The following is a 10,143-nucleotide window of genomic DNA, read 5'->3' on the forward strand; positions in this document are numbered from 1 at the left end:
TATGGCATGTTAATAATAATAATGGTTATAGTAGGTATAATTACTAATTAATGCGATGAAGAAACGAGGAAATAACTAGCCGAGATCGAGACGTACATAATAGGTACCTATATCATACTGCAGATGCAGGTGGCGATCTAGACGCGAGTCAGATGGTGGCAAATTCGTTCTCGAGCTGGCTGTTGTGAATTTATTATTAAACTGTTTAGAGTACCTACCTATAACGTTATGCGATTCACATTGCGGCACCGAATCCAACAGTGCGAATAGTGCGGTGGTATAAATTTTAAATTAAAACAAACGCACGTAAAATATAAAAATATGTACACAGAGCGATTCACCGACCGATGGACATTCTCACCCCTCTTTTATTCTTTAATAATACGTTAATAATTTACAGTGAAAAATGGCTGCAGTTCTCATTTGAAAAAAAAAAAAATTTTTTTTAACCACTATAAAATGTTTGTCTAAATACTTTAAATTGTATTTACAACATCTATAATATCGGTATTTGGCCATACCTATTTCTGAGACGAGTGCATACTTAAAAATCCCAAAAGTCAAAATCTGGATAAATACGTTTGGTCAAAGGAAAAAACGGGGAGGAGCATGTTTGGGAATCGTCCGGTATAGGTATCATCTATATCATTTGTGTGTGCTTGTGTATACATTTCATGTGTATACACTCATACGTATATAAACATTTCAATAAACATTCTTAGATTTATCTATTTTTTATATCCGGGTATATGGTGTATATATTTGTATTACTTACGCGTGTAAGAAAAATATGTCATTGTTTCGTCGCGCACTTAGAGTAATGTCGTCGAAAAACATAATCACATCATAACGCATATATTGATAGTATAACACCATATAACGGATATATACTCTACTGCATCAGCAGGTCGTATTATCGACGTCTCTTTTGTTTATTATATAGTGTTTTTATTCGTTGAATTATTTTTTGCGTGACCTTAATCGTGGCAGTTTATAAATGTACTTACTCGTCATCGTCGTCGTATTTAGCTGTTTTACGATCCCGGGGATCTTGTGACACATATATCTAATATGTTTACTATACATAGGTATACCGCAAAGCTGGTTATATGTACCGGAAACAATAATTTAATGTATGAAACGTATACGTACGTATCGTTTGCCATCACATTAAATTTAAAATATAAATAAATCGATCAAGATGTGTCGCGATTTCGATTAGCGTATTTGTCGTTTTTTCATATAATATAAACGAATTAAAATTGTTTTACGCGCGTCGGTCAAACGTATTCAAACAAACTGAACTATTATTATTATTATGTGTACAGTATTCACTATAAATTGTGTCCCACACGGTGAAACATGAATAGGTAAAAAATGCAACTGATTTACATAAGAAATAAAACGTACAAATCACTTATAGATGCGGTCGCGTACGTATCAATAACATGTATTATTTCATTTGTTTATAATTTCTTTAATGTTTATAAATTCAATTATGATAGTACCTACGTACATATTACATTTAATACGCGTTGTTGTTAACCTTATGTTTACGATTGTCCTTCTGTTAATAATTTAATAATAAAAAAATGTATAACTGTAAAAAATCTTTTATTAAAGTGATGAAATTTAGTGAGGGTATTTTAAAAAAAAAACATAATAATGTGCTTAATAATCTGTTTTTATACTTGTAAACAAATATTACGAATTCCAAGGTTTTTTTTTATGTTTATATATAAATAGCTATACAGTCGGTTGAAAAGTTTTATGTAAAATTACGTTTAAACTTTGAAAATGGGGTCGGTGTGAATGGGGAAACATTCTTCTTCCTTATTGTTTATTTTTTTTCAACCCATCTCACCCTAATCTTTTTCGACTTTAAATTTCGTTTAACTTTAAACATGAAAACAAAGTGGTTTTTTAACACCCCTACCTTAAGTCGTCATTATAATGATACTAATTTAAACGGTCAAATTAGTTACACTAATTTTTGAAAGACTATAAATGATAATGATTTATTGCTTGGCAATTTACATGTTCAAAAAATGTTTTTGATTACGTGCATAACAAATTACCGAATCGACACATTTTATTCTGAAAGTACTTATTTACTAATATTATTTTAATTTGAATTAGAGTAATTAAAATCCCATCAATTCATAATTAAACACTGCTATATAACTAATAGTAACTATTGATAATTGATTATAGTGTAATGTGCACTTTATTTTTTTTTCATTTCTCTAAGGTATACTTATTGACGTGTATAATTATTTTAAAAACGTTTTCAAATTATTGCAACTTTACTTAAACATCGTATATTATATAGAGTGCGTACTGGTATACTTAATTATTATTACAGTTGATAATCTTCAATTAAAATGATATAATATAAAGAATAGTTAAATGTACACAAAGTATAAATAATAAGAAAAAAAAAAATCTATTAATTTTTATAGCTTATACACATACATCGATTGAACAACCGACTAGAGCCACTAGAAAATAAAAACAATAATCTCCATGTAGTTAAAACACAAACATAAATATTTCTCTCCCTATATTTACTATACGTAATAGTTTATACATGTATGAATATAGGTATTTCGCTTAAACGATTTGATTGTCGAGTAAGGGTGATTAACGGTAGCGTAGATCGTAATCTAAATAGTAATAGACGTGATAACGATAAGGGTGCCGCGACAACCGCTTAAAATAATATATTATGTTTACTGTTTACACGATTATTTATAGTTAACCGACAACGGCGACCGAATTTACCAGTTCGCCATTCGTCGATACTCAAATTGCGTTAGTGCGTAGCGCGAGTCGTGACGGCCGAAAAATTTAACTATAAAAAAATAGTCAATTAAATTTAAACGTATAACTTTTTATTCTCTTTCTGCACGGAATAAAAATAACATTACCGTACGCATTTTTAATTTTTTTTTTTTTATAAAAGTTCAATTCCGCGGTGTCCGATCGCTCCAATACACCCTATTTAGGTACATATATTATATTATCAAGCAACCCCAGCAGTTGCGAAATATGCGAATAGCGTAACGTTTGTGCTGGCAAAACCTATAGATTTCTATGTACAAACGGTTGATTCATCAAGCATACTCATTACCTCTATTTTCACCTTTAAATTTAAATAATAAATAGATTCAAATAATTCTGACTTGGATTTTGAAAGTAAAATAATTTCAATTAGGTATTATTTTTATCATTCTTAGCAGTGTTCATGATTTAATAATATATAAATGAATACTTAATAGTGCATGCATGGAATGTTTCAATGTTTAACAATTAATTATCCTTGAACTACTATAAGATAGCTAAAACCGTTAGAGAAATGTCGTTATACTTTACGTTTAAGTATCCAATTTTGTCCAAAAATAACTTTCGGATGGTTATAAAAAATTTGTGACTAAGAATTTTCTGTATTTTTTTACTGTTTTAAGAACAATTTATAAGAAACGTCGAGTTAAACTTTTTGTGTTTTTCTGAAAATGCCATAATATCAAAATCGATTTTGACAAAAACTTATATCGCGTAAATGCTCCATTTTCTAGCGATTTTTATGTTTTCACCAATTACTATTTATTTATTAAAATACAGTGAATGTTCTACTTTTAACTACCAAAGTATTAAACAGATCTAATTTTCTATTCGAAACCACACTCCATTGTTGGAGATTGAAGGAATTTCTTACCCCAAAAAGTATCTTCCAATACGTAAAAAAATACATCATTGTAAAACCAATCTAAAATATAAAAATTATTAAAATATATTTTAAATCTTATAATATGGAAATCGTAAAAAAGTTTCCATGTATTTATATAATGCAGGTCCTAAAATAAGTTAACTAATTATATAAGTAGTGTTAAGTACTCATTGCGAGAGAATGAAAAACACGAAAAGCACTTGACGAAATTTGCAAATAATAACACAAAATCATTTTTATATTACAAACGTCAATAAAATGAATTAATGAGATTATCACTGACTTTGGAAGTTAATTAACTCAATACTATAAAATTCTTGGACCAAATAATACTCTCTTATAATTTCTCCAAAGGATAGTGTAATTTGCTTCAAACTTAACTCCGCGGTCGGTCTAAAAAAACACTAGGTACCTATGCTAATAGAAAGCGTTCATTTAAACTTTTTTTTGTATCTTTTTATTTACTATATTGGTCATTAGATTATATTATATATTATAATTATAAATATTATATTATTTATTGTATTATAATTAATTTACGATTCCATCAACTTGATGATTAAATATGACTATATTTATACCTACTAAGTAAATAAATAATTAAATATAATTATAAATTGACTATCTAACTTATACGAAAGGGAGTTTATGAGGTATACTTAGTTAAGGTGTAAACTGTAGATGTATAATATAGACGTATGTCCCAAAATATTTGGAAAATTCGTAATAATGCAAACACTTTTATTTTTTATTTATTTGCTGTGGTTGTGATAGTTGCAGATAATATTGATGAAGGAATAGAATTATGCAGTGACATTATCATTGAATTTTTCATAAGGGTGTCAATTTCTCCCCTCTGATAATCCATTCCACCAAATCCAGTAAATCACTGTACTAACCCTCAAATATGGATTAGGCCCTAAATCAGAAGATCCTTAATAGTATATTTCGTCTAGACACTATTTACCTAATGCTTATGGGTGTCAACAGAAAATCATAATGTTGTAATATACTAATATCGTATTTGTTGTACATCAATACAACATATTTCTATATGTATTTACGTATTGTTAAAATGTTTACAGCTTTTATATTCTTCGAATATTATTTTCCTTCTAATATTCTAATGTTTGTAGACTATGAATAATAACGTAAAAATGATAAAATAGTTTTATGAATAGATAAAAAATCTAACCCATATATCATATATTATATAGTTTAAAATGTTGTAAATTTATAATATAAAATATTCATCTTCGAATAATGAGGCTACATGATACAATCATATTAAAACACTGTTTTAAATTGTGGAAAAATTGATTTTGGAGTGCGCTTATCTGGCTTTCCCAAATATATAAAATAAAAATATCTTCAATAGCACTTTAAAATAAAGCTTGGTTTGTGGCTCATGCTTTTATGCTTTTCAATATTTATATCCATCCACTCTGCAGAATTATAACTTTACAGGATGATATACGCCTCCATTAGAATAATGTAGATAATACAAATCATATACAACATAATATGATATATTATGAACTATATCAATAATATAAGATATTTTTATTTATCTTCTGATTAACCGTATTATTAACAATGATCTACTATAATTGTTTCTTTGTAATATTTAAAATATAAATCCCAGAGAATATTATATTAGTTTATTTTAAATCGAAATAATATAATATTGTATTATATTGTATAAATGAATGACAAAAAATAGAAGAAGCAGAAAATGATTAAAAAATTTGATAAATTGAAATATATTATTACATGTTTTTAAAATATTTCGATATTTATTTTGTTTGAAATCGTTTTTGATACTTCCATTTTTGAAAATCAAAATTATCATATGATAATATATACATAAAATGTATTAAAAACAATGATATATTATGAATAATTAGGTATTTAAATCAAAAATAATATATTAAAAAATTGTCACCTAGAAATATTAAAGTTAATTGCAGTATTTACCTATGTGTTTTAAAAATTGTATTTAATCATTCCTCATGAATAGAACTTCACAAATTTTAATGTATGAAAACCAAAATTATGTGTACAAATTATTTTGACATCATCATAATAATCTTCATAATTACAAAATCATTTTCAGATTAAACTAACAAAAATTATAAAATTGACTCTTCGCTTTGAACGAACCATGCTCACATTATTTAGGCTTCAAAGGTCAAATGCATATTTTCAAATTCAAAAATAAAAATGCGTACACAAATCCAAAAGGTTGTTTAGTTTTTTTGATATATGCACATGGTTTCTCAATTTTCATGTAAAATGATCAAAGTGTACTACGAAATATTTTACGTATTGACTATTATTACAGTTTGTTTGATATTCATAAGCTAATTAATTTTAAAAAAAATTTACAGGCAGTGCAATACTCCCGCGGGGATTTGGGTCTAGTGTTAGGATGAATATTTCGGGGTTGAGACGGGTTGCCGACAAATTGGTACACTATGCGTAGTCCGTTCTAGTGTTTTCATTTGTACCATAATAATATTATATAGTATACCTATTATAATTTCCGGCAAACGTTTTGGCGCACGTTCCACATCACTTGGGTATAGAGTTATTCACTTATGTTACGATTTTATGCTTCATATACTCTTTAGTCGACCTTTTACTTACTCTCTTATCCGATGCCGCAGCAAAGACACTTTTACAATCGAAAACACATGTGGTCCTAGTCACACTTGAATAAAACGAAATCAATTTTCTTCGCTTTAAAAAAGATGAAATATGCAGGGGAGTACTAAAGCGGGTCACTGGTTCTGTTATACATATTACTTTCTCTCGAATTCAATACAAACATATTATTCCTTAATGTTATATGAATTGAAATGAATGCTGCAAACTTTGTACATAAGTTGTATACGGTTTCGTATTGAAGAATTGCATTATTGACAATAGAGTTGTGAGAACGGTGTTCATAAAATTATATTTAACGTTTTGAAATGAGCAGTGGAAAAACTTATCCATACGTTTATTTTCATCCCTCGTTTTTGACACACGTAACTCCAAACGGATCACCGTTATTTCTATGATCATACAACTTTATCAATTTTATATGATTGTATAAATCTTTGCCAAATATTAAATTTGTTCATTAAATGTTGTTGCTTTTGAAACACTTATATCTTAGCAATTGATTGTATCTGAGCATTTTTGAGGATTGATGTAATTTTGCTTCTAAGGACCCATATTCCATGTTAAATACGTATGGTATATACATCGTAAAATCTTTCAAAAGACTCGTCTTTTTAATAAATTGGTAATTTTTCCAAATACCATGTACATACTTTTTAATTATTTGCTCACACCATAGTGGAAGCAGGGATTATATTTTTATTGAATTATATAATTTGTTACAACATATCTACTCGTAGCATGAAAAACATCGGTAACGTTGTATTTAACAATATCGAAAGTTAATGAACGTCCGATCAGAATATTTTATTTTTTTAAATTAAGTTTAATCATTGATAATAATAGCAGATCTACGAGATAAGTGAAGTGAGACAAGTGCCACACCTATAGTTACTGTAGTAAAATGCTTTTTACATACTTTTATGAAAATATTTTACAATTTTAGCTGACGATTATTAATATTTTTGTTTTATGAAATTAGCATACAAAAAATAGAAATTTATTGATGTACACATATTTTTCTTTATTTAACAGCTTTGTATTAAAATTGTAGATTATTAGAATTATTTTTACTTTGTTAATTTCTAGATTGATCTCCGGCAAAATTAATTTATCATAAATATATTTTTGTGTCTATTTTGCATCTATTGTAAATGTCAATAAAAATGTAATAACGAAGTATTTCTCTGTTGGCTATACGTACAAGCAATCAAATGAACGTGGAAAAAATTTATGTAATAAATATAAATTAAATATCAGAAGAAACTAGAAATGTCGAAAAAAAAATATAAAAAACTTAACAATAACGAGTATAATATTACATATTATTGTGAAAATGTCATAAATTCATAATAACGAACATTTTGATAACAATTTGAACAAGTAGAAATATGCATTTTTTATAGAAGCAAAACGAGAATAATTTCAAATGAAACTACTTTATGTTTCATAAGAATAGGATGTTAAAATATGTATACATAAGTAGGTACATTGTCTTAAAATTTTAATATTCAAACAATTTTAATGGACGCAAAACGAATAAATATACATTTTTAAATTGTGGTAGGTATTACTAACTACTATAATATTAACTATTATGGTATATACTAATAGGCACTGTATTAGTAAATATAATAGATATATTTTGCATAGAATTGAAAAATTAAATTATTAGTTTTCTCGGGATAATTTAAATTTTAGAATAAAGTCAGAAAGTATTGTTAATAAAAATATAAAATATTAGGATTGTTTAATATCATCCTAATATATATTATTCATTGATATTTTAAAACATTATACGGTTTCATATGTTTCGACAAGTGTTGTGCCTTTGAAAAATCTGATCAAAGCATTGGTTTAAAAATAATATAAAATAATATATGTAAGTATGAAATTTATTGTAGGAGTTAAAATTATTCACATTTATTTACATTTATTGATCGCTACATTAAATTGATATTGTACATTAGAATCAGAAATATATAAATATTTTATTAATTATTAATATATAGTATTATACTTACCTAGTTATTATATAAATCCAAGCATTTTAAAATAAATAATATCCAACATCAAATATCCTATAATATACGATTTATAATATTACTATTATTATTATACTATATAATTATTTTCTCTCCGTACACTTTTTATGGTTATCTGGGAACACTTATTTGGTGTATACTTTAATAAAATAATCCCGAAAAACGGCACCACGTAACCATTAAAGCTCAGTCAATGAATTTGAAGTGTTTGAAACATTGATCAGCAATCAATAGATAGGATATTTAATAGCCGATATGATATTGGAGTATTCATAAAAAAAAAAACAATATTTTTCAAAATAGTAAAGTAAAATAAGTTCGGTAAACTATTGTTAAAAAATTTGCATTCTAAAAGAATTATGCAATATTTTGAATACAATATTATGCATTTATACTCAAGTATATTTAAACATTAAATTATTTTGAGTAGATTGTGTGAAATAAGAACAGTTTACCTACATGGCACTTTAAACTAATAAATAAAATTATGTCCCAATACGTTTTTATAATATATATATATAATATGTATACATATTTGTGCAACTTTAGATTGAATTTTTCTACGACCAGGTCGTATATTGGCTCTTATAAATTATAATATTATAAGGAGTCTGTGTTTTCGTTTCTTACTATTAATATTAACAAGTAATTTGCTCACAGAGGGGAAAATTAACGAACATAACGTATAATACCCATATAATATAAGCTAAAATAACTATTTACGGCCGATGTGTCCATCGACCACCGCGGTGAAAAACAGCTGCCATTTATGAGATGATCGTACTAATATTATATAATATCGGAGGAGGCAAAATAACGTTATTATTAAAAGAGAAATAAAAAAAACCTAATAATAAAAAATACGACTATGAATAAATTAACTGTCATCATTAGACATGAGATAAAAACTGAAAATGTAATAAAAATTCATTACATATACCATATTTGGGTTTTCTTCGCGTTATTGACATTTTTAATTTTTTTTTGCCTTCGTATACCATATAAATTAATTTCATCATATAACTACTATTGTATATATTATTATTAAAATTATAATAATATTTTAAAATTAGGTTAGCGCCAAACACTTACTGGCGCTAAACAGTTTCATGTTTGTTTGCCAAAAGATCTGTCATATTAATTTTATTTTTTGGACAGAACGAAAACATGGTTCTGTAAGGTCTACACAACGCGAACATTGTAGATACGCACATGATAATAATTATGTGTTATCTTTTGAACACTAAACATGTTTTCTGGTGTTATTTTTGTAAAAATACTAAATTCATAAATAATAAACATGTATAATTTGAAATTATAAATTCATTACATGTGCTAAATTTGTAGAGAATATCTGGAAACATTGACAAATTCACAAAAATCAATTAAGCTAACTTCTTATTAGTTTTTTTTAATTAATAAATGACACTAAATGCACATTTTATATTTAGTGGACAATTTTAATATCCCAAATGAATCATTGGAAGGTACCTACTTCATTTTCAACTAAAGCTCTCGAAAAAGCTGCAGCAAAAATATAGTTACAGCTAATACACAAAAAATCAAATTATTAAATTTTTTTGACAGTGAGCCATCACAAAACGATGTGGATTAAATAGCTTATAATAAGTTTAAGAATTGTATTATTTGGCATACCTATAACTTACTGTTCAGTACAATGAATAATTAGTCGCGTGAGAC

This window comes from Aphis gossypii, chromosome X, assembly GCF_020184175.1.
Source record: "Aphis gossypii isolate Hap1 chromosome X, ASM2018417v2, whole genome shotgun sequence".
NCBI lineage: Eukaryota > Metazoa > Arthropoda > Insecta > Hemiptera > Aphididae > Aphis > Aphis gossypii.